The sequence below is a fragment of the Stomoxys calcitrans genome, chromosome 3 (assembly GCF_963082655.1).
Source record: "Stomoxys calcitrans chromosome 3, idStoCalc2.1, whole genome shotgun sequence".
Taxonomy (NCBI): Eukaryota; Metazoa; Arthropoda; class Insecta; order Diptera; family Muscidae; genus Stomoxys; species Stomoxys calcitrans.
Genome location: NC_081554.1, coordinates 110,215,531 through 110,241,644, shown reverse-complemented (window position 1 = coordinate 110,241,644; position 26,114 = coordinate 110,215,531). Strand labels below are relative to the sequence as shown.

Genomic DNA, 26,114 nt, shown 5'->3' with positions numbered 1-26,114 from the left:
CGCCCTTTGGGGGCTCAAGAAATAAAATAGAGAGATCGATTTATATGGGAGCTGTATCAGGCTAAAGACCGATTCAGACCATAATAAACGCATATGTTGTGGTCATGAGAGGATTCGTCGTACAAAATTTCAAGCTAATCGGATAATAATTGCGACCTCTACATGCTCAAGAAGTCAAGATTCCGGATCGGTTTATATGGCAGCTATATCAGGTTATTAACAGATTTGAACGCTATTTGCACAATTGTTGAAAGTCATAATAAAATACGTCATTTCAAAAAAATTTCAGCCAAATCGGATAGGAATTGCGTCCTCTAGAAGCTCAAGAAGTCAAGTCCCCAGATCGATTTATATGACATCTATATCAGGTTATAGACCGATTTGAACCATACTTGACAAAGTTGTTGGGATATCATAGCAAAATACTTCGTTCAAAATTTCATTCAAATCGGATAAGAATTGCGCCCTCTAGTGGCTCAAGAAGCCAAGTGAAACCCATTAAGGAACATGGGCAAACTTCTCACATATCATTGAGTGCTGTCCGATTCAAGCGCTTTTAGAAGCAATGATATGGGGCCTCCTTTGTATAGACGAGTCCGAACGGCATGTCGCAGTGCATCACCTCTTTGGAAAAAAGTTTTAACATGGCATAGTACCCCACAAATGTTGCCAGCATAACGAGGGGATAACTACCGTTGGAAAATGTGGTTTTGCAAAATACATTGAGGTGACTTGAGGATGTTGGAAACCAAGCAACGATTTTGACTTGGCAAAATCTAGGCTTGTCTTGGTCTTCCTTCATCTCAAACGTGGGCACAAACGTCCCCGTGGTGTCATCTGGGCAGTGAGCTCAAATGTGCCACGAGTTCATCTAAAGAAGGATAAAAAACATAGATTTATATAAATCTGAACCGATTTTAATGAAATTTGGTAGGGGATTTTAGGTTTTAGTAATACAACATATCATACCAAATTTCATGCAAATCCGTTGAAAAATGTTGTTACTACGCCCTAATACATGTAGGTTAGGTAAGGATAGTTTGATAGAGGATGGCGCCAACACTTTTATCTCAACATCAGCGTAGGCCATTTTGTGACGCATTATGATTCCTCATGAACTATTCCTCTTCTCTCAACAGTTAGACCTGCCTAGAAGGCAGGCTTCAACGCACTTTCTCGTACCTTCATCGCTTCGATGAAAGCCTTGTATTTAACTGGGTAAACGCCTCTGAGTTCAACTAGTGCCTGAAAAAAAAGAACCAAGTATCCTATTTCTACTTTGGGATAGTGCTGGGCATTGACATAGGAAATGAAAACTATCCTCTATAGCGCCTATATCATGTAGTGTCATGTCAACATTTTTAACACCTATGCAAGACAAATGTTTACTTAGCTTATTGTGTCCAGTTATGATCCCAATGACCGTACTTGAATTCATCTTCTCTATTGGTAATAGAGCGTCTATATTTTGCTTCGAACGTTCGTCCTACATCTGCTTTGTTTGCTCAAAACCAACTAAGTTTCTATGTAGCGCTCTTTGAGAGAATAAAATATTTGCGAGAGGGGAGGATACACATCCATAACCGACACAAGGGGGAGATTCACTCCAGACTTAGCGAGTATATCTTTTTTCTCATTTCCCTCTATGTCCATGTGCCCCGGCACCCAGCATAGGGTTAATGCATGACATTCCTGACAGAGGCCCAGGACCTTGGATCTCACACACGTATTATTTAACGCCTTCAATGTTGCTTGACTGTCGCTGAAGATATACATTTCTGATCGCTCGATATTCATAGACAACACAAGTTCCGCTGCTACAGCCATGCTGCAATCATCATAAAAATATTAATGCCTGAAAACCTATCCCACCTGCCACTCCGCCAGGGTAGGTTACTTTATTCGCAGTCCTTTATCCACCACGTTCATTCCCATCTGGAAGTCTGTCTAAGAAACTGCCAAGGTATTATCCAATATTCGCAAATGTCTCGCCGGTGATCCGCGAATCAAGTCAAGCCGCGAAAATCTGAGAAGAGTCCTCTCCGCTACCTCTCTTATAAACAATTCCATAGGCTGAGTTCCCAACATAACCTCCAATGATCCAGTCGCGGTGGTACCCATAGCCCCAGACACAAATCTTAGTGCGACGTTATTCACCCTGTTAAGGTTTCGGGCATGTGACGCAAAATCCGTCGCCGTTCACCAGACGTGGCAGCCATATGCCAGGACTGGCCTCACCACCGCCAAGAACAACCAGTGCATAAGTCTGGGCCTCAAACCCCACTTACTCACTACGAGCTACTGACTCAAATACAATGCCGCAAATGCATTTCTAATTTTCGATCCCATGTTCAGCCTCCAATCCAGTGCTGTCTAGAATCACCCCCAAAACTTTGCAGACTATGATAACTGTAAAGTCACCCTCTGCAGCGTTGGTAGTCTAAAGCACGGTATTCTCCACCTACGCGTAAACATGACCAATTACGTCTGCCCACATTCACACCCAGTCCGCAACCCTCGGCTCAAAAAGCAGTGCAGCATCCAAAACTTCCGAAACCGTGTTCAAAAACTTCCCTGAGGCGAGAATAACCAAATCATCTGCGTACGCTCATAGTCTAAATCCCAACTTTTCCAGTCTTTTAAGAAGAGCGTCCATCACGAGGATCCACAGCAGAAGTGATGTTACCCCTTCGTGAGGTGTTCCCCAAGTGACATTCACGCTCACTGTCTCAGCAGTCACAGTAGCCGATATCTCCCTGCCCCATAGCATATTCATTATCCAAGCGATCACACTGTTCCCCAGACCCGCCCTCCTAAGTGCCGCCTCTAAGGCAGAGAAGCTTACGTTGTTAAAGGCTCCCTTCAATATCCAGAAATGGCGCCAGGGAATACTCCTTATAATCGATATGTTTCTCGGACCGTCCGTCCGTCTGTCAAAATCACGATAGCGGTCGAACACGTAAAGCTAGCTGTTTAAAATTTGCACAGATACTTAATATTGATGCAGGTAGTTGGAGTTTACAAATGGGTCGTACCGGTTTAGATTTAAATATAGCTCTTATATAAACCGATCACCCGATTTGACTTCTTGAGTCCCTGAGCTAATTTATGTAGGATTTGAAGATACTAGTTCTGTTATGACTTCCAAGTAAGGTCCAAATCGGGCTATAACCTGATATCCCATATAAACCGATCTCCCGATTAGAATTATTGAACACATAGGTTAGGTTAGGATTAAATGGTGGTCTGCCATCAGACTCACTTAGACGTTTTCGTCCATTGTGATACCACAGGAACAGAAGAAGGAAGAAGCCTTCTAGTTCCTACCGTTGAACCATCCAGATTGCATTAAAAAGCCTAATAACTTGCGAATGTTCACCGCCGCTAAATCAGACAGGTTCTCAAAGAAATGAGAACCTAAAGTGGAACTCCTTCTGACTGCTAGTGCGGGACACACACACAGAAGACGTTCTATAGTCTCTTGTTCTTCGATGTCCGGATATAGCTGCCATATAGACCGATCTAACGAGGTAGTGTAATGAGCCTATAAAAGGAGCATTTTTCATCCTATTTCGATTAAATTTGGCTCAGCAAGTTCTGGTACCCTCCAACCCTTTTTGTTGAATATCGTCCAGATCGGACCATATTTGGATATAGCTGCCATGTAGACCGATCTCTCGATATAGGGTATTGAGGCCATAAGAGGAACATTTTTCATCCGATTTGACCTAAACCTTTTTGTTGAATTTCGTCATATTTGGATATAGCTGCCATATAGACCGATTTCCCGATATAGAGTATTGAGCCAATAAAAGTAGCATTTTTCATCCGTTTTGATGAACTTTGAAACAGTGAATTTTAATAGACCTATCTTATATATAAAAATCAATTTGTGTTTGTTTGTAGGTTTGTTTGTTTGTTTGTTTGTTTGTATGTTTGTGTGTTCCTTATAGACTCAGAAACGGCTGAACCGATTTTCTTCAAATTTTCACAGATGGTGCATAATGATCCAATTTTTGATATCTCAAGGGGGGGGGCGGACCCTCCCCCTTACCCTAATTTTCAGAAACACCAGATCTCGGAGATGGGTGGTGCGATTCAAGCGAAATTTTGTGTGCTCTCATATAGTACCCTAAAAATAAAAATTTGGTATCCAAATTTCGGATGGGGTACCTAGGAGGGCCGCCCCACCCTAAAACCTACCAAAAATATATTTAGACCAGTCACGACAATATGGGACTCAAATGAAAGGTATTTAGGATAAGAAAACGAATCTGATTTCCATTTGTCGAACCAAGTGCCAGGGGGACCACCCCAACCCCAAAAACACCCCTAAATCGGACATATTTACCGACCATGGCAATATGGGATTCAAATGAAAGCTATTTGCGAGTAGAATACGAATCTAACTTCCAAATGTGGGAATACGTTTCTGGGGGTCCACCCCTTGCCCAAAACACCCCCAAACAGGACTTATTTACTGACCATGGGAATATGGGGCTTAAATAAAAGGTATTTGAGTGTAGAATTAGAATCTGATATCCAAATATGAGACCAAGTGTTTGGGGGGCCGCCTCAATATTCGGGAAAAGTGTCTATGGGGCCACCCCACCCCCACAACACAAACCCAACCCCTAAAACACCCCTAAATCGGCCATATTTACCGACCATGTCAATGTGGAGATTAAATGAAAGGTATTGGGGGGTAGAGCAAGAATTTATACCCACTTTCGGGACCAATTTTCTGAGGGTCAACCCCTTTCCCAAAATACCCCACAAGCAGCAATTTTTTAGTGACCATCGCAAAATGGGGCTCAAATAAAGATATTTGGGAGTAGAATACGAATTTGATATCCAAATTTAGGACCGTATTTGGGGAATCACCCCTTCCCCAAAACACCCCGCAAAGGGTAAAAAATTTTCGACCATGCCAATATGTGGTATTTAATATTAGAAAACTAATTTGGGCCATGTGTTTGGGGGACGCCTCATCGTGTAAACTCCCGTGAACCAATGGCAATAAATGGGGTTTAAATAAATGGTTTTTGAAAGAAGAGCACGATGCTGATTTTTTTTTAGGGCCAAGTGCGTGGGAGACCACCTCACCCCCGAAAACACCCCTAAATTAGATATCATGAGAGTAGGGGGCTGAAATAAAATATTTTAAGAATGGAGTACACCCTTCATCCAAACTTAAATTCGTAGACCAATAAAGATCATATGGGATTCGGACAAAGGCACTTATATTGTTGAATTGTTAGTCAAGTGATATACTATTCTCGTAGCATGGTATTGCACTAAAAGCTCTTTAATTGTCGAAATAAATATTCCAAGAAAACTTTTGTTCCATTCACAGAAATGGGTAGGATCTACCAGGACTCACTGTGCCAAATTTCATCGAAATCAGATGAAAATTGACCAATTTGAAAGCCTTTAACTAAAATCCGATTTAATGAGATCACAGATCAGGTTTATATACAAATAATAGGAAATCATCAAAAATTGTTTGAAAAGTATTTTTATACCCAAGATATGTGCAAAATTATAAATACCCAAAAATTGGGTATTTACCCGGTAGAAACCCATCTGTAGTCATGACGGACACAATGACTGAGACGTCTTTTCTAGCCAATGACAGCAAAGCAGTAGACCTCTTCAAGTCTAGATTAGGCCTTACAAGCCACAATTGTTATCCGATTTGGCTAAAATTTAGCATGTAGTGTTCTTTTATGACTTCCAATTCCTGTACGGTCCAAATCGGTCTATAACCTGACAGCTACCATATGCACGATCTGCCAATTTGACTTCCTGAGCCCTAGCAAGCCGCAATTTTTGTCCGATTTGGCTCAAATTGAGCATGTAGTGTTCTGTTACGACTTCCAACAACTGTGCCAAATACGGTCTAAATCAGACTTTAACCTGATATAGCTCCCATGTAAGCCGGTCTCTAGATCATCCGTGTTCGGTTCCTAGAAGCTTTAATTTTGGCTGGTTTGGCATAAGTTTGGCATGTACAATAGAATAAAATTATACCCTTCAACTAAATTTATTTTGTAAAAATTTTATGCAAAATCTATGGTGGTGGATTCCCAAGATTCGGCCCTGACGAATTAAGCACGCTACTTATTTATACTCACCACCATAGGATAGGGGCTACACTCAAAAAAATTTTATTTGTTATTCAAAACAGCTAAAATGTTTGCTAAAACAGCAGTTTTTGTCTGCTAAAAATAGAAAAGCAAACATTACTGCTGTTTCAGCAAACATAGGGCTGATTTATTATCAAACATTTCTTACTGGTATTTCAACTAACAAAATCTGCTGTTTGGAGTACACAAGTCTGCTGAAAAAAAAAATTGCTACTTTTTATAGTTGCCTGTTACTTGTTTTGATTACTTTAGGCATTTTTATATTGGGTTGCCCAAAAAGTAATTGCGGATTTTTTAAAAGAAAGTAAATGCATTTATAATAAAACTTAGAATGAACTTTAATCAAATATACTTTTTTTACACTTTTTTTCTAAAGCAAGCATGATGTTGTTGTTGTTGTAGCAGTTTATTGTATTCTATCTTTCGTCTGCTTGATTCTGTTGAGTGTCGAGACCCAGGAACTCCGCGACTTAGATGGGGTGCGTCCACAGGGATCTGGGTCTGAGTCGAGTGGGTCTGGCCGGGCAGTTAAACAGGTGACGTGTATCGAGCGGTCCCTGGTTACAATCGGGACATACATCTTGCACGTCGGCATCAATCCTAGCTCTGTGGAAATTGAGGCGGCTGCATCTGCCGAAACGTAATTGAGCCAGAACCACTCTGGTTTGCCGGGAGAGGTCGATTTCTTCGGGTGCAATGGGTGGCAGTCGTTCTCCAAGGACTACATTCACCCGGTAGCCAATTAGCGCTTCTGCTACCGAGTCTGCATGAATGTTGTTCAGACCCGCTTGATATGCCGCTTGATCTAGATTTTCTCTCTTGTAGTGCCTCTTGCCTCAGTGTACGTGTTCGTCTTTTTTCGTCATGGGAGAGGCACATCCCGGAGTGCCTTCTCCGCACGCTTCTGGTCCGTGCCGGGATTGAAGAGAACACCGGACCCTGGTTCTGTTCGGTTTGCCAGAACCGCCTTCATCATCGGTCGGTGCCGGTGAGGGGTAACCGGTGCATGGAGTGGGTACATTTCCGTTCTTGCTCTGGCCTAACTTCACTACGGGAGTATAGTCATACTGGCTATGTCGCTAGGTGCTGTGCGAACATAGCCAGCAGTGGGTCACAAGCGTCGCCTTCGGCGTCCTCGTCGTCGGACTATGTGACCCCCCCAACCTCTCCCGTACGGAAATTTATGCAACGACAGAACCCTAGCCCTACTATTGCCAGGCCAGTGCCGGGAAGTGTATCGTTCATGCAGTTAAACTGCAACGGACTGCGTGGCAAGATCGATGAGATCGTAGATTTTATGAGTCGGTCGCAGCGATCCAGGAGACAAAGCTGACCAACACCTGCAGCTTGCACCGTTGTCACGGTAACAATGTGCTACGTAAGGATCGCTCAAGGAATGGAGGAGGGGGATTGGCTTTCGTTATACACCATTCCATGCAGTATAGACCTATCTCGCTTGCGCTTGACGCTAGTGACCCATACATGGAATGTATGGGGGTAGCAGTCAGGTCTGGTACTGCCGAGATAGAGATATACAACGTGTATATACCGCCGTTTGGTAGCTGTGTCCCGATTAATGGCCAGGTTTACAACCCCGACATAAGTGGGTTGCTATCTGGCCATAATCGTCTGGTTCTGGGGGATTTTAATGCACATCACACATCATGGCTTTCTCCCCTAGGTAACGACCAGCGTGGCATAGCTTTGGCGGAGCAGATAGATAGCTCCACGTTTTTCACGGTGAATGAGGATGCCCCCACTAGGATTACGAGGAGGTGCAGCAGCTCGCCAGACATCTCAATTGCATCCCCTGATCTCCTGAGTGACGTCTCCTGGCAAGCCGTCATCTCTTTGGGGTCAGATACTCACCATCGACCGACCACCCGACTTCATAACCTCTGAGCGCCGGACGTTCATCAATTATAAGAAGGCCGATTGGACTGGCTTCAGAGAGAATACCAATCGCCGCTTCAGTGAACTGCCACCCCCCTCTGATGTGCTTGTGGCCGAGAGGAAATTCCGAGACATCATCAACGCAGCAGCCGCTCGCTTTATACCAGCCGGTCGAATACCACAAGTGAGACCCAATTTCCCGGCACAAGCAGTGGTACTCGCAGACGAGCGTGATGGGATTCGTGCTATGGACCCTGCTAACCCCAGAATCAGCGAGCTGAATCTGGAAATAAACAATTGCGATCAACGAACATAAACGGAATTTGTGGCTGGAACACTTGGAGCAATGTAACTTAGTCACCGGTGCAGGCAAACTGTGGGCCACTGTTAAGTCTCTCTCGAACCCCGGTAGACGGGACGACAGGACCTTAGTCACTTTTGGCGAGATAACCGTGACTGATCCGAAGAGGTGCACCAGGTTGTTCAACCGTCAATTTATTGTCCCTCCCGAGAGAGACAGGGCCGGGAGGAGAGCCATTCGCCGTATTCGTGGTCTCCGAGCCGATGAACAGCCATCACAATTTACCGTGGGCGAAGTTACGAATGTCATCCGTGGCGCCAAATCTTCAAAGGCGTTGGGCCCCAACGGAATCTTTACATTGATGCGGAAGAATCTGGATTCACCTGGAGTTGAGTACCTTACCACTGTTCTTAACCTGTCATTGAACACTCTTATAGTTCCCGATGTCTGGAAAATGGGCAGAGTGATCCTGTTACTGAAGCCTGGAAAAGGCCCGAGTTTGGGGAAGTCGTACAGACCGATCTCCCTTCTCTCACCAGTGGCAAAGACGCTTGAGGCATTACTCCTCCCGAGCCTCGTAGGAGAATTTCCATTCGCCGAGCATCAACATGGATTTCGGAGACTGCACAGCACAACAACAGCTTTGCATGCCATCACCACACACATTTGCCGTGGCTTCAATCAACCCAGGCCATGTGATAGGACGGTCCTCGTGGCACTGGACCTATCGAAGGCATTCGACACGGTCAGCCATGCCAAATTATTTGAGGACATCGCCAGCACGTCCCTCCAGCCAGGCCTGAAACGATAGGTCGCGAATTATCTGTGTGGCCGCCAGTCATTTGTGGAATTTAGGGATAATAAGTGGAAACACTGTAGAGTGAAACAGGGAGTTCCCCAAGGTGGGGTGATATCTACGACTCTGTTTAACCTCTACCTATCCTCCATCCCACCCCCTCCTGACGTCATAGAGATCGTATCATATGCGGACGATTGTACGATCATGGCATCAGGCCCCCCGCCCATTGATGACATCTGCGATAGGTTGAACGTCTACCACAACGAGCTTGCCTCATATTTCGCTGCAAGAAATCCTATCTCGCGATTTAAGGTTTTGGCCCTATAAAAGGCGCATTTTTTTGTCCGAGGTCACCAAAATTTGAGACGGTGAGTTAAGTTAAGCTCCTCGATATACTTTTGCAATTTGGCTCAGATCGGTCCAGATTTGGAGATAGCTGCCTTATAGACCGATCTCTCGATTTAAGGTTTTGACCCCATAAAAGTCGCATTTTTTTGTCCGATTTCGCCGAGATTTGGGGCAGTGAGTTGTGGTAGGCTCTTCGACATACTTCTGCAATATGGTACAGATCGGTCGAGATTTGGATATAGCTGTTATATAGACCGATATCTCGATTTGAAGTCTTGGCCCCATTAAAAGCGCATTTATAATCCGATTTTAATGAAATTTGCCACAGTGACTTATGTTAGACTTTTCGACATCCGTGTCCCTTATGGTCCAGATCGGTTTATTTTTTGATATAGCTACTAAAAAGACCAATGTTTTGTTATACACAATTGAACAATGACTTATACCTATTAGTATTTAGTATACAAAATCGGAACATATTTCGATATAACTTTTTTGTTTGCTTTGTAGTAGCAATTGACTGGATTCCTATATCGCGATTTCGTTTGGTACCACCCAAACTCGTCAGTAAGAGTTGTCAGAAAGGTTTGTCTTCCAGGTACGTCCCTGTCTCCCATTTATGTTCGTCAGCTTTTGAGTCTTTTGCAATAATGTTGTCATTTGTCAACCCTAGATATTAGCTTGAACACTAAGCCACTGAGTAAAATTTCAGTGAAATCGGATTATAAATGCGCCTTTATGGGACCAAGACTTTAAATCGAGATATCCGATTTGGACCAAGTTGCAAAAAAAATGTCGAAGACCCTAACACAACTCACTGTCCCAAATTTCGGCGAAATCGACCATTAAATGCGCCTTTTATGGACCCAAAACCTTAAATCGAGAGATCTGTCTATATGGCAGCTATAATTAAATCTGGACCGATCTGGGCCAAATTGAAGAAGAACATTGAAGAGCCTAACACAACGCATTGTTCTAAATTTTGCCGAAATCGGACAATAAATGCGCCTTTTATGGCCCCAAAACCTAAAACAGAGAGATCGGTCTATATGGCAGATATATCTAAATCTGGACCGATTTGTGCCATATTTCAAAAGTATGTCAATGGTCTTAACTTAACTCACTGCCCCAAATTTCGCCGAAATCGGACAACAAATGCGCCTTTTAAGAACCCAAAACCTTAAATCGAGAGGTCGGTCTATATGGCAGCTATATTCAAATCTGGACCGATTTGGGCTAAATTAAAAAAGAACATCGAAGAGCCTAACACAACGCACTGTCCCAAAGTTCGGCGAAATCGGATAATAAATGTGGCTTTTATGGGCTTAAGACCCTAAATCGGAGGATCGGTCTATATGGCAGCTATAATCAAATCTGGATCGATCAGGGCCAAATTGAAGAAAGATGTCTGGGGTCTAAGACAACTAACTGTCCCAAATTTCAACAAAAACGGATAACAAATGTGACTTTTATGGGCTTAAGACCCTAAATCGGAGGATCACAGCAAAAAATATTGCACCCTCGGATGCAATAGTGTAAGTTAAAGCCATCGTGACATTAGCATACACAGTTGGTTCCAGCATGCATGATTCTTGTGGGCGATGTCCCTCTTAAATGCGTTTGTTTAAGGATCCAAAATGCGCATCTTGTTTAAGGTAAGGTAATGGTGAAACCATCACATATTAAATTTGCCTTTTTCATTCAAGGTATAGTTTTAAATAAAACACCGTTTTCTACGAATAGTACCCCAGAAAATATTTGGTATTTTACATATTTTTGTTATTGATTTTATAAGCAGTACTTAAAAATAAACAAACTTAAAAATAAACAAAATAACCTCTCAGGAATATTGAAATTCAGTCTCAAATGTTTCAAATACTAGTTAAAATCTATAAAAAAAAGTTAATTTCATTTATTTGTAGTGGACGGAAATTTTAAAACAATTCTCCTTTGTTACTTCTGGCAATACTTTCATTTTTGTACTGCTTATTTTTCAATAGTCGAATCGCCTCTCTCAATTCAGCCACAAACATAGACACTGTTATTTCAATGTTCTCGATAATAACCGCTCCTATAAATAGAAAAACAGTCAGTAATTAAATATAATTTATAATAAATTAATTAATAAATAAATGTATGTAATAAATAAATTTAATACTTACTATAAATAACATCAAATAGTTTTTTACAGTCCAGTAAACGCCCTTTTCCTTTTCGCCCATCCACATTAAAATCCATAAGCAGATTGATTGAAACTCAAATTTTTCTTGACTCCTCCATTACCTCAAATCTTTTTAATGGTAGAAATCTGAAAGTATAATTTTGAAAACAAGTTAAAAAAATATTTGACGTTTAAAATTTTATGAAACTTTTCTAATTTACTCACCATCGCTTCTCTCGTGTCATCGCAAATTTGGCTAAAATTAGATTTTAATATGACCTTCATCTCTGACAAAAGGTCAGCCATTATAATGTTTTGATTGGCAGTAATTTCTATAAAGGATGTTATAAAGGTATTTATTATTTTTCAATTTTACTTATGACTACCTTTCAATTTACGTATTTCTTGTTTTAGATCCGACATTTCAGCCGATTCTTTAATTATTTGAGAAATGGTCTCAGATGTTATAGAGGGTTGTTGATCGCGGTTGGATTTGCTTGCCTTAGAGCGGGTCATTCATGGAATTAAAAAACTGCCAAATGTTTTTAAATTAAGAAGTTTGTTTTATTTTCCATAAGAAAGGACAAAAAGTTTACCCTTTAGTTAGCATAGTGATATTTTTTATATATTAGATATTTTTAGATTACGAAATATTTCCATAAAATTTTCAGTTATGATAGTTGTGAATTATACATAGGGGAGGGCGACAAGTTTGCTCTTTATATCTAGTGTAGTAATAACCTTTTCTCTATAACTTTCAGTCTTAACACATATTCCTTATTCTTTTGAGCTAAGTGGCTGTGAAAAAAGTTCGAATGAATTTAGAAATATGTGAACCAACATTACGCCTTCTTTCACGAATTCTATTATTTTTGCAGGGTTTTTGTTAGACAAAAAAACAGAAACTATCTGTACTGTTGAGGGAAAAAAATCCCAATGCCTTATATAGAGACTTAATTTGACCCTTTGAATTATTTTTAAAACCTCGAAATTCTGAATCTTTTTCTATCTTAAATTCATAAAAATTATTATATAATTGTTCCTCAATATGTTGCGGTTTTCTAATTGCTCTTTTTAAGGCCTTCATGGCATTTTCAAATGGATATGCGGTTATATTAGATAGACTTCCGAATTCATTTACTGTATCCTTCAGATGTAACAAACTATGGACATTGTGTGTTACGTTGGCACCATAAAATAATGAAAATGTTGATACAAAACTCTGTATGAAGTTGTGAGCCTTCTCTAAATTTTCGTTGGTACTACGAGAACTCACAAGGATGCGATACGCACAAGCTAAGTTCAGAAAGTGCTCATAAAAATCATCGTCAGTATGCCCTCTCAGAACAATAAATCCCGTATGTAAAATGAATTGCTGAAGTTCAACTGCCTTCCACTTACAAATTTGTTGAAAAGATTGTGGCTTTCTGGAAAACTCTTTTGGAATAAATGGTGAAAATGAAGTAAGAATAGAGGACATGGTCTGTTTCGTCTGTTTAGAAATACATTGATTTGACTTGCCATTCAATAAAAAGACAAGCATTTTTTTCATTACCCCTAAGTCGACCAAATGCATTACATCCAGCGGAAATTGCGTTATCATCTCAATTCAACTGACTCAAGTTTCATTTCTGTTTTTGCATATTTTTCTTGATAAAAACTTGTATCAGTTCTTTTTTTTGAAATCCCCATCGCATCGCAATTTAGCTACTTGTGTGCTAAAATTGGTCACATTCGAAATTCGTATTCCTACTTGCATACACTTACTGCATCCATTAAAAACATTGTGGCCTTTAATTCCGCAAGCAAATGACCTAGCTGGAGCATCACAAAGAAAAGCTCGAATTTTGAAATTTATTTCATGATTTTCGAAAATGAGCCCACCATTTGTAAGTTTATCTATTTCATACGCAAGGTCATGTAAATATATATTTACATCCAGCGGCTTTTTTTTCCTCAACATAGCTGCCAATTAGAAAAACGTTTGTGTTTGGAACATTAATTATTCGACCTAATATTGGCCATAGGTCGACTTCACTACACTTAAAGAGCGGAAGACCGTCTATTCCTATGTCTAATATTATCTCATCTATATTATTTCTTTTACACGTATCGACGAATGATCCCAAATTATGCTCTATGTATGTCAATATGAAAATACGATCCAAGGGCCACAGTTCGTTTTGTCACTTTAAGTTTGTTACTGGTCAAAGTTGTTATGCTTTCAGGTATTTCAGGATGTAAGGGGTGCAAAATTTTTAAAAGTGCTGTTGCACATGCAATTGATGGACGATATTCTAAAAACCAAGTTCTTATTTTGTCTCGAATGTTTTCATTTTTTTATCGAAGATGTTGTTCGTCTCAATGTCGTTTACTGGATCTGCACCATTATTGTTGAAACCTACTTGGTCCCTTTCAGAATCAATATTGTCATTAGTTAAATGTTGCATAAGACTACCCCTGTTTATAATAATTGTTCAGTATATATTTCAGCCAGTATAAACGTACATACGTGTACAACAAAAATTCTAGAACCGTACTTACTTTGTTGTTATTCAACGGCTTCAGCAAAAAAATAAAGAGAGAGAAAATATCAAACACGCGCGATGACCTTCCTGTTCGAGTTTGCAAATTGAACTGATGATATTCATTTTCTCAAGAGCATGCGGATAAAGATTATACCGATTTCTAGTTTTCGTGAAGTGTTTCATTTGAACTTCGTAAATTGACTTCAAATCCCTATTGGCATACACAACTGCCGATCGGAAGCAGTATGTAAGCAAAACATATATGTCTTTACCATACTATGAAGCTGTTTTTCATGCATACCGTATGCAATAGATTAGTGCACAAATGTATGTTAAATTCATATTTTTCTTTCGAATTTGTTTAAGGAATATTACTTTACAATATAAAGAGTGATTTGTTAAGAGCTTCATAACTTTTTTTTAAAAAAAACGCATAAAATTTGCAAAATCTCATCGGTTCTTTATTTGAAACGTTAGATTGGTCCATGACATTTACTTTTTGAAGATAATTTCATTTAAATGTTGACCGCGGCTGCGTCTTAGGTGGTCCATTCGGAAAGTCCAATTTTGGGCAACTTTTTCGAGCATTTCGGCCGGAATAGCCCGAATTTCTTCGGAAATGTTGTCTTCCAAAGCTGGAATAGTTGCTGGCTTATTTCTGTAGACTTTAGACTTGACGTAGCCCTACAAAAAATAGTCTAAAGGCGTCAAATCGCATGATCTTGGTGGCCAACTTACCGGTCCATTTCTTGAGATGAATTGTTCTCCGAAGTTTTCCCTCAAAATGGCCATAGAATCGCGAGCTGTGTGGCATGTAGCGCCATCTTGTTGAAACCACATGTCAACCAAGTTCAGTTCTTCCATTTTTGGCAACAAAAAGTTTGTTAGCATCGAACGATAGCGATCGCCATTCACCGTAACGTTGCGTCCAACAGCATCTTTGGAACAAATACGGTCCAATGATTCCACCAGCGTACAAACCACACCAAACAGTGCATTTTTCGGGATGCATGGGCAGTTCTTGAACGGCTTCTGGTTGCTCTTCACTCCAAATGCGGCAATTTTGCTTATTTACGTAGCCATTCAACCAGAAATGAGCCTCATCGCTGAACAAAATTTGTCGATAAAAAAGCGGATTTTCTGCCAACTTTTCTAGGGCCCATTCACTGAAAATTCGACGTTGTGGCAGATCGTTCGGCTTCAGTTCTTGCACGAGCTGTATTTTATACGGTTTTACACCAAGATCTTTGCGTAAAATCTTCCATGTGGTCGAATAACACAAACCCAATTGCTGCGAACGGCGACGAATCGACATTTCACGGTCTTCAGCAACACTCTCAGAAACAGACGCAATATTCTCTTCTGTACGCACTGTACGCATTCGTGTGGTTGGTTTAATGTCCAATAAAGTAAACTGAGTGCGAAACTTGGTCACAATCGCATTAATTGTTTGCTCACTTGGTCGCGAAACACATTTCGAACCGAACACTGATTTTGGTAATAAAATTCAATGATTTGCAAGCGTTGCTCGTTAGTAAGTCTATTCATGATGAAATGTAAAAGCATACTGAGCATCTTTCTCTTTGACACCATGTCTGAAATCCCACGTGATCTGTCAAATACTAATGCATGAAAATCCTAACCTCAAAAAAATCACCCTTATGAAAGTTTCATGCATACTTATTTAGCATTCGAAATGCGCATTAGTATGCTAAAATATTTTCGTATTGCTTCCAAAGCAGGTAAAATTTTTTGCTGGGATCGGTCTATATGGCAGCTATATCCAAATCTGGACTGATCTGGGCCAAATTAACGAAGAACGTCGAAGGGCCTAAGACCCTAAATCGGAGGATCGGTATATATGGCAGCTATATATAAATCTGAACCGATCTGAGCCAAATTGACGAAATATGTCGAAGGGCCTAGCACAACTCACTGTCCCAAATTTCAGCAAAATCGGATAATAAATGTGGCTTTTATGAGCCTAAGGCCCTAAATCGGAGGATCGGTCTATATGGCAGCTATATCCAAATCTGGACCAATCTGAGCTAAATTGACGAAGGATGTCGAAGGGCCTGGCACAACTCACTGTATTAAATTTCAGCAAAATCGGATAATAGTTGTGGTTTTTTTGGGCCTAAGACCCTATATGGGGGCTATATCAAGATATAGTCCGATATAGCCCATCTTCGAAATTAACCTGCTTATGGACAAAAAAAAAATCTGTGCAAAATTTCAGCTGAGTATCTCTATTTTTAAGGACTGTAGCGTGATTTCAACAGACAGACGGCAGACGGACTGACATGTCTAGATCGTCATATATTTTACGCTGATCAAGAATATATATTCTTTATGGGGTCGGAAATGGATATTTCGATGTGTTGCAAACGGAATGACAAATACCCACAATCCTTCAATGGTGGGTATAAAAACACATTTTTCTGCTTAACTTTAAAAAAGGGATTTTTATTATTTTTTGTTTAGCAAGTTTATTTCATCCTTTTCTCGACGTTTCGTCGCCTTTTTTCCAATTTTTCAAGAGCTTTTTTAGTGAAATCGATTAACAAGAGACGCATTTTAAATATTTTGTTCTGTTTTGTTACTTTTAAGGTTTTTACTTACATATGTTTACATTTGCATTATTCTCATAATTTATTAAAAAACTGGACATTACGACACATTTATAATAAATCCGTCTCTTTAATATGTTGTGATAAAGCTGTGCTTTCTCTGCCTTTCTTGATGTCTGCTTCGTGTTCTGCCATTCGTATTTTCAGTTTTCGTCGAGTGGTGCCCACATAACACATATTGCATTGTTCCCCTTCTTTGCCATTGCACGTTAATTCGTAAACTACATTTTCTAGTTGGAGTTTGTCTGCTTTGGTAGTTGTTGTTGTGAACAGCTTTTGTAGTGTGTGGTTTGATTTGTATGCGTTCGCTGTTTTTTTCATTTTCTCTGTTTGGTGCCCAAGCATTGTTTTCTGTTAATTTGGGAATATATGGTACACTGTGAAAATAATAATTTTCCGATGATTTTTCATATTTGTATTGTTTGGGTTATTCACCCCAAACAATGGCCCAAAGACAAACGCGTCGTGGGGTCGTTTTTGTGAAGTCTCAATGTATGTGCAAAATTTCATAAAAATCGGTTTAGATTTAGATATAGCTTCCTTATATATCATTCATCCGAATTGGCCTTTTAAGGCTGTAGAATCCACAATTTCCGTCCGATTTTACATGAGACGTTTAAATAGACGTTCCAAAACCTGTGCAAAATTTCATTAAAATCAGTAGTAATTAAGATATAGCTCCAATGTGTATATTTCATCCGATATGTACATTTAAGGCAGTAAAATCCACAATTTTGGTCACATCTCTGCGATATAGGGCGTGAGATGTTCTATTTCATGTCGCAGTATGTGTTATTAAAATTGGAAGGGGTTCGATATAACTCTTATATAATCTTTTATCCGATATGGGTTTTTAAATCCAAGTCTTTTGTCCTATGGTAGGAAAATCTTACAAAGTTCTTAATTGCTATTTCAGTTGGTATCCAAATTAAAGTCCGACTAGATTTCGAGATAAGTTCTACATATAAAAGGTACTACATGCACTAGTTTTTTTTTTTTTTTTTTTATTTATACATGTACCTACATGTATGATCGATGAAATAAAAGCACGATTTAATCGATAAAGTTGCATATTTATTCCAAAATCCATTTTCCATATTTAAAATTTTTCGTACGTATGTCACGAAAAATGAAATTTCAATGACATGTCTTATCGTCTAATGGCAGCTTTGCCCTATGGTCTGCAGCCGGACAATATCCGATTGTTTAAAAAAATATTTTTATTTCCTGAGCCCCTAAAACAAAAAAAAAAAACTTTTCTTAATATTTTATGATCATTTAGCGAGGAAAGCAGGATTTAATGATTAAAAAGCATCAAATGCAACAAGACATTCATCCAGATATCTCACTACAAAGAATTTCCAGAAATTTACATACATTTTTTATTAATTCTATATGAATTTTCTTTTAGTTCACGTTTTTTTATTTGTATTTGTATTGAAAACATTTCTTTAAATGAAAAATTTTGCTTATTATTCTGAAAAGAAAAATTATTTGAAAAATTCTTTGAATTACATCAGCAATGAAATGAAAAATTTTAAGGGATTGGTTACACAACTTTAAAACCCTGAAATGATCACTCAAATTAATGTACATTTTTAAATAATTATTTCAAATAAAACCATTATCGTTTTTTATACCCACCACCGACGGATGGGGGTATATTCATTTTGTCATTCCGTTTGCAACACATCGAAATATCCATTTCCGACCCTATAAAATATATTCTTGATCAGCGAAAAAATCTAAGACGATCTAGACATGTCCGTCCGTCTGCCGTCTGTCTGTTGAAATCACGCTACAGTCTTCAAAAATAGAGATATTGAGCTGAAACTTTGCACAGAGTCTTTTTTTTTGTCCATAAGCAGGATAAGTTCGAAGATGGGCTTTATCGCTCCAGATTTGAATATAGCTGCTATATAGACCGATCCTCCAATTTAGGGTCTTTGGCCCATAAAAGCCACTATTATTATCCGATTTTGCTGAAATTTGGGACAGTGAGTTGTGTTAGGTCCTTTAACGTCCTTCGTCAATTTGGCCCAGATCGGTCCAGATTTGGATATAGCTGCCATATAGACCGATCCCCCGATTTAGGGTCATTGGCCCATAAAAGCTACATTTAGTATCCGATTTTGCTGAAATTTGGGAAAGTGAGTTGTCTTGGGCCCTTCAACATCCTCCGTCAATATGGCTCATATCGGTTCAGATTTGGATATAGCTGCCATGTAGACCTATCCTGCAATTTAGGATATTAGGCCCATAAAAGCCACATTTATTATCCGATTTTGCGGAAATGTGGGGCAGTGATTTGTGGTAGGCCCTTCAACATCCTCTGTCAATTTGGTTCAGATCGGTCCAGATTTGGATATAGCTGCCATATAGACCGATCTCTAGGTTTTAGGTTTTGGGGCCATAAAAAGCGCATTTATTGTCCGATGTTGCCGAAAATTTGGGACAAAGAGTTAAGTTAAGCCCTTCCACATATTTCCGCAATTTGGTCTAGATCGATCAAGATTCGCATATAGCTGCCATATAGACCGATCTCACGATTTAAAGTCTTGGCCCCATAAAAGGCGCATTTTTAATCCGATTGCACTGAAACTTGACACACTGACTTATTTTATGCTTTTCGACATCCGTGTCGTATATAGTATTTTGTTATATACAATTGAACAATGACGTTTACTTATTAGTATTTGGTCCAAATCGGAACATATATTGATATAGATGCAATGGGGCATAAGGTATGAGTTTTGCACCGGATTTTGAAGAAAGGTGCTTCACACATCCAAAGTTCGGCCCGGCCGAACTTAACGCCTTTTTACTTGTTTTTTTTTCTTTCCATGATTTACAAAACAATATTTCAAGCAATTGATACGGAGATTTGAGCACAGTGCAATATTATTTAAAAACAAGTAAAAGCGTGCTAAGTTCGGCCGGGCCGAATCTTATATACCCTCCACCATGGATCGCATTTGTCGAGTTCTTTTCCCGGCATCTCTTCTTAGGCAAAAAAGGATATAAGCAAAGAGTTGCTCTGCTATTAAAACGATATCAAGGTATGGTCCGGTTCGGACCACAATTAAATTATATGTTGGAGACCTGTGTAAAATTTCAGCCAATTCGTATAAGAATTGAGCCCATTGGGGCTCACGAAGTAAAATAGAGAGTACGATTTATATGGGATCTGTATCGGGCTATAGACCGATTCAGACCATAATAAACACGTTTGTTTATGGTCATGAGAGGATCCGTCGTACAAAATTTCAGGCATATCGGATAATAATTGCGACCTCTAGGGGTCAAGAAGTCAAGATCCCAGATCGGTTTATATGGCAGCTATATCAGGTTATGAACCGATTTGAACCTTATTTGACACAGTTGTTGAAAGTAAAAATAAAATATGTCATGCAAAATTTCAGCCAAATCGGATAGGAATTGCGCCCTCTAAAAGCTCAAGAAGTCAAATCCCCAGATCTGTTTATATGACAGCTATATCAGGTTATGGACCGATTTCAACAATACTTAGCACAGTTGTTAGATATTATAACTTCGAGCAAACTTTCATTCAAATCGGATAACAATTGCTCTCTCTAGTGGCTCAAAAAGTCAACACCCAAGATCGGTTTATATGGCTGCTATATTAGGTTATCATCCGATTTGAACCATACTCGGCAGTTTTTGGATATCATAGCAAAACACGTCGTGCAAAATTTCATTCCAATCGGATAAGAATTGCGCCCTCTAGAGGCTCAAGAAGTCAAGACCCAAGATCGGTTTATATGGCAGCTATATCAAAACATGGACCGATATGGCAACTTTACAATCCCAACTGACCTACTCTAATAGGAAGTATTTGTGCAAAATTTCAAGCGGCTAGATTTACTCCTTCGAAAGTTAGCGTGCTTTCGACAGACAGAAGGACGGACATGGGTAGATCGACATAAAATGTCACGACGATCAAGAATATATGTACTTTATGGGGTCTCAGACGAATATTTCGAGTAGTAACAAACAGAATGACGAAACTAGTATACCCCCATCCTATGGTGGGGGGTATAAAAATTTTACAACTGAAATGATGTAAAACTCTCTTCATGTTTGTGAGTTTTAGTCCTACCACATTTTCTTATTTTATCTCCAATGAATTAGGAAAACTTTAGGACTTAAAAAGCGATGATGCAAATTAGGGGCATATATGACAATAGTTGCATGAAATTTTTACCGGACATTTTTCCATCAAAAACGGTCTTTCGATCGATTTTACCAATAACCTGGTATAATCATAAAACTAGTTCGAGAGCAAAAAACTAGAGAGTAGCCGTTGAGTAAAGCGGACGTGTTTTTATTTCACTCCTCAAAGAAAAATATCCATATCTCGGAATAGGTACCACCTATTACGAAAACATGTTAAAGCCTTTTTGTAGTAGGCTAGAAATGGACTCCAAAGACCCAACAGCTGTGGTGGTGGCGTCGTCGCCTTGGCACCTGTAGTCGAGAGTAATGCTTCAAGCACACAACTAGTCGTCACACTTATTAATAAGGAAGAGACGGATAAATCAGAGGGATGCACAGTTCGTCCCCAGCCTTTAAGTGAAAGTGATGATTCCGACTAGGATTCAGACAGAGACGGTGTCAATGAAACAGTCATCGCAGCCGAATCGAGAAATGAGGACAGCGGGATGTCGGCAGAAGTAAGCGATGACCTTGCTATGCTCACAAGCAGACCGAGAAAGCGATTCGGGGCATGATGAAGGAGGCAAAGGAGTATGTATCGGCAGCGCAATCGGGCGGACGTGCTGGAAGCGTGAAGGGATAGCACTGACATTCCAAGCACTTCTACGGAAGCTGGAAAGAAAATCAAATCTGCCGAAGAGCATAACACTGCTAAAATACTGAAGAAGAAAAAGAGCTTTCCGCTTTCAAGTATTCTGGGAAAATCAAGCTAGCCATCCCGCAATGGAGACTCTAGATAGGGTCCTGTGGAGGAAGACAAAATCGGACCAGGAACGAAGGAAGCGCGCACGGCCCCTGTATCTTCATGGTGGACTGTGATTTTCAAAAGGTGGCCACAGCTATCACGGAAGGGGAAGATGGTCGCTGCGAATGGTAAGGAGCTGCCCTCTTATGCCAGAGTGACAAGGAAGCACAACAGAGATGAGCTGACTTATGCAGTCATCAATATCAGCAGTGCATCCGGTAGGATTTCACCAGATCATTGATGCCAAGTGGAGGATCTGGTTAACGAGCGGATTTTCGAATACCTATGGAACTCTGTAGAGAGTCCATCCATAAAAATGATGAGCTGCGAGTATAGAGGGGACATCTTTACGCTGTATTTTGCGTCGGTGGAATGTGTTGATACCGTCAAACAGCTCGCTGAAGGTATCCACGCTCCCTGGAAGGGCGCAAAGCACGACCTGTTGAGAAAGATGGACATCATCCAGCTCACAAAGGCTACGGTCTTCATCAAGGGATCGGGCAGTAAATTTGCAACAGAACGCATGTCGGGATTCTTGGGCAAGCAAAACCAAGTTTTGGTCACAGAGAAGTGGGAGGTCTTCCATAGGGTGGAGAAGGAGGCTTTCATCTAGTCTCCGTGACGAGTTTGGCTAAGACTAAAGGCATGACGCACTTCGGGAAGACTAGAATAGGCAGACATCCTCATATTGAGACATCAGGCCGTGCAGTGGCAGGTGACTCAATATCGCCCAACTAACAGGGAGCAGATGATGAAGTCATCACCTACTCCCAAGATGCCCATTTACTGGAGGACCAATGATTGAGGTAATCCCGATAATCCTCCACCGGAGCTAGACTGCTACACATGCTCTGTTGGAGATAATCAGCAAGGGCAGCTTTCATATTGTCTTAATTCATGGACGGAACCATATCAACTACCAACTATTCTATTCTAACACTGGTACTCGGCCGAGGACCTGCGTAATTTGTCATAAAAATTGTAATTATATATTTTCCCCAGAGTTGTCAACGTCGGATGCAACAGACGGTGGAGCATACTTCATCTGTCTTTCACTTCAACATTATCATTTTATCTGCCTTTCGACTCTCCGACACCACCAGCCACGTCGGAGCTGCAACGGTTGGTGAGGTAAGCAAAACAGGCAGGAAATGAGGTACTAATAGCGTGCGATGCGAACCCTCACCACGTTTAATGTGGGAGTACCATCATTAATAGGTGGGGCCAAGCCCTTGCAGAATTTTTGATAACGCCACTTAATATTGGTAACACCGCTATCTTTGTTAATAGGATTAGGAAGGAGGTTTTAGATGTGACAATATATTCGGAAAATCTAATATATGAGGTTCAGGCTTGGAGGGTCTCCATGAAGCATTCTTTCTCTGACCAACACTACATTAGGATTAGAATAGCACGGCCAGCGCAGAATCCAATAAGCTTCCGGAATAAGTTGAAAGCTAACTGGCCAAAATTCGAAAAACTACTCAGAAGAAGACATGGGCTAGATAATTTAATTTGCCCAAGAATAGAAGACATTGATGACAATGTCAACAGGACTATGATTAAACTAGTGGGGTCTTTCAAACAAATTTGTCCTCTTCGGGAAAGGAAATCAGGAAAGAGGTCCGCAGACTTTTTCATAGAACACGTCGTAAAAAAGTGGAGTTTATTGGGATGTGTATTACACACGTCTGAAGAAATACAATAAGTTTAACAGAGCGGCAAAACTTGCCTCCTGGAAGTTTTTCTGCGAACAGATAAAAAAATTTTCTCTCAAAAACCCATGTCCAAACTGAAACTTTAGTAGACGACATTAGAGAGAGAGAGAGAGCAGAGACAACGGAGAACATGTTGCGGGTTTTGAGAAACCGGAATCTTGGAATAATGACGTTGATCGAAGGTTTATAATTACGGAATTTATGGTGAAAGGATCCTTGAGTAGCTTCATATATGCACAGCGTGCCTAGGGCTGGCATATACTCCAAAAGCCCGGTAGGAGGCAAGGATGGTATTTACACCCAAGGCAAGTTATGTGACACCAGACGCCTACAGACTTATACGCCTTACGTCCTTTCTACTCAAAACCATGGAACGTATTGTGCACATCCAGCGAACTGCTCGAATGCAAACAACATGCCTATGTTATGGGAAGTTTGGTGGAGACTGCCCCGCTCGAGGTTGTATATAAAATAGAAGAGTCCTTCGACCCCAAAACTTACACACGGGGGGTATGCATTGACATCGAAGGGGTTTTTAACAATATAAGGACCGACACACTGACCCAATCCTTAGACCAGTACCGGGTGGACCCGGTCTTTAAAGACTGGATAAACCATATGTTTAGGAACAGGTGGATAAATTGTGAGTCCCATGACAAAAATATAAGGGAGAAAGTGGCACAGGGCACGCAGCAGGTGACCAACATAAATGACCTATTACGGATGCTGACTGAGGAGGGATTTGAACCCGTCTGCTACGCAGAAGATGTTATAATACTTCTAAGAGGTAAATATATCGACCAACTATGCAGAAGGTCGAAAAGGTCTTGCATATGGCATATGACTGGGCTAGACCCAGAGGTCTCAATGTTAACTCAGAGATGACTGAAATATGCCTGATCACGAGGAAGACGAAGGTGGGCCAATTTAACGCACCACGTTTCCTGAATAATGCGATTTCGATATCTGATAAAGTCAAATACTTAGGTGTGATCTTGGACAGAAACCCGAATTGGAAGTGTCACATTCAGGAGCGTTTTGAGAAGGCTCACAGATGTTGGGCACAAAGTAGATGGGACGTAGGCTCGAAATGTGGCCTGAATCCGAGGATAGTCCACTGGCTCTACAGGAAAGTGATTAGACCAATACTTACTTGCGCCTCATTAGTTTCGTAGACTGCGATGGATGTGCAACGTTCGGTTATACAACACGTTCAGAGAACATGTTGTCTTAGCCATCTGGCTTGTTAATCGGATGGATCAAAGCTAGAGGACAGAGTGGGCCTGGGGTCTACATTGAAAACCGAGGGACTGAGATTTATTTTAGACTACCTACCCGTAATAGGTCCCTCGACGCGAGGACGTCTAATGTGAACATCTTTTCGGACAGTAAAACTGCCATAAAAGCAATAATACAAGGACGGTAAGGTCACGAACACTCTTGCACTCCTTCTCTAAGGATGGCAAAATCCGCATCGTTTGGGTGCCGGGTCGTAACGGAGTAAGGGAGAATGAAAAGGCAAACGATTTGGCGGTGAAGACCAGACGACTGCCGCAATCCGAGTTCAGGGCGTGGGCGACGAATGCTCATGCAACCCTGTGGAACAGCGAAACGGTCGGTAGGACGGCGAAAATCCTATGGGGGCATCCAGATCGTGAGAGAACAAGGCTATTACTCAAAGGAAGTAAGAAGGAGGTCAGCATAGCTTTTGCTGCCATAACGGAACACATAGGACTATGAGCTCACTTATGTAAAATCAGTCCGGCAAGTGATAGCATATGTAGGGCATGGGGAGAAGATGATGAGACGTTGGAGCATTTCCTATGTCATTGCCAGCTTTCGCGTCTAACAGATACTGACACTAAGGTAGGGACACAATATAAGACATGAACCAATTTAGGGGCAACAATCAAGGATTTTGTAAGTAGCATGGAATTCCTAACATAGATTTTCTTTTTCGAGATTACTTTTTTTTTGTATTTATAGCGCGCAACAAACCAATTATTGGCTTAGGTGTATGTCCATAGTGGCAAGGGGCGGATTTATTTAACTTAAACTAACCTTGAGAGCAAAAAAAACGAGCCTCCCCCAAAATGATTTTGTCTAGAGAAAAAATTTAATTTATTCTGAACCAAAAATTTCAGTAAACATTTTTTTAATGACAAAATTTCATATTATATTATTCTACAACAATAAGGCAACATTTTGCTGAGGCCAGGGCCGCCTTACAATAATTTTTCTTAAGGACAAAATTGTAATGAAATTCTTAGTAAAAACAAAATTTTAATGAAATGTTTTCTAAACAAATTTAATAAAATTTTCCAAAGGTCAACAATAAAACCACGAAATTTTCCTAAAGACAAAATTTCAGCGTAACATTATCTAATCACAAAATTTCAGCACTGGCCGGACGCCTTCGAAATTATTCTTTACAGACAACATTCTTTTCAAATTTTTTCTAAAGACAACATTTTTATAAATTTTTTAAGGACTAAATTTCAGCGAAAAACTCTCTAAAGGCAATCTAACTTTAAAGCTCAAATTTTTGAATTTTGCATTTTGCACACTACATTTTACATAAACATTTTTAAAGTCTTTTTATTTTG

The 26,114-nt window shown here is 40.2% G+C and overlaps 1 protein-coding gene and 1 long non-coding RNA gene across 5 annotated transcripts in view; one reads left to right on the top strand and one right to left on the bottom strand.

The window, feature by feature from the left end:
• Positions 1-26,114, top strand: part of LOC106092877 (uncharacterized) — a 253,719-nt gene that overhangs the window by 95,201 nt on the left and 132,404 nt on the right. The gene's annotated exons all lie outside the window — the stretch shown is intronic.
• On the bottom strand, positions 11,371-11,973 carry LOC106092878 (uncharacterized). The gene is made up of 3 exons (XR_001222252.2): positions 11,877-11,973; positions 11,653-11,798; positions 11,371-11,561 (listed from the first exon to the last, which is right to left on the bottom strand). It is a non-coding gene; the product is annotated as an uncharacterized LOC106092878 (long non-coding RNA).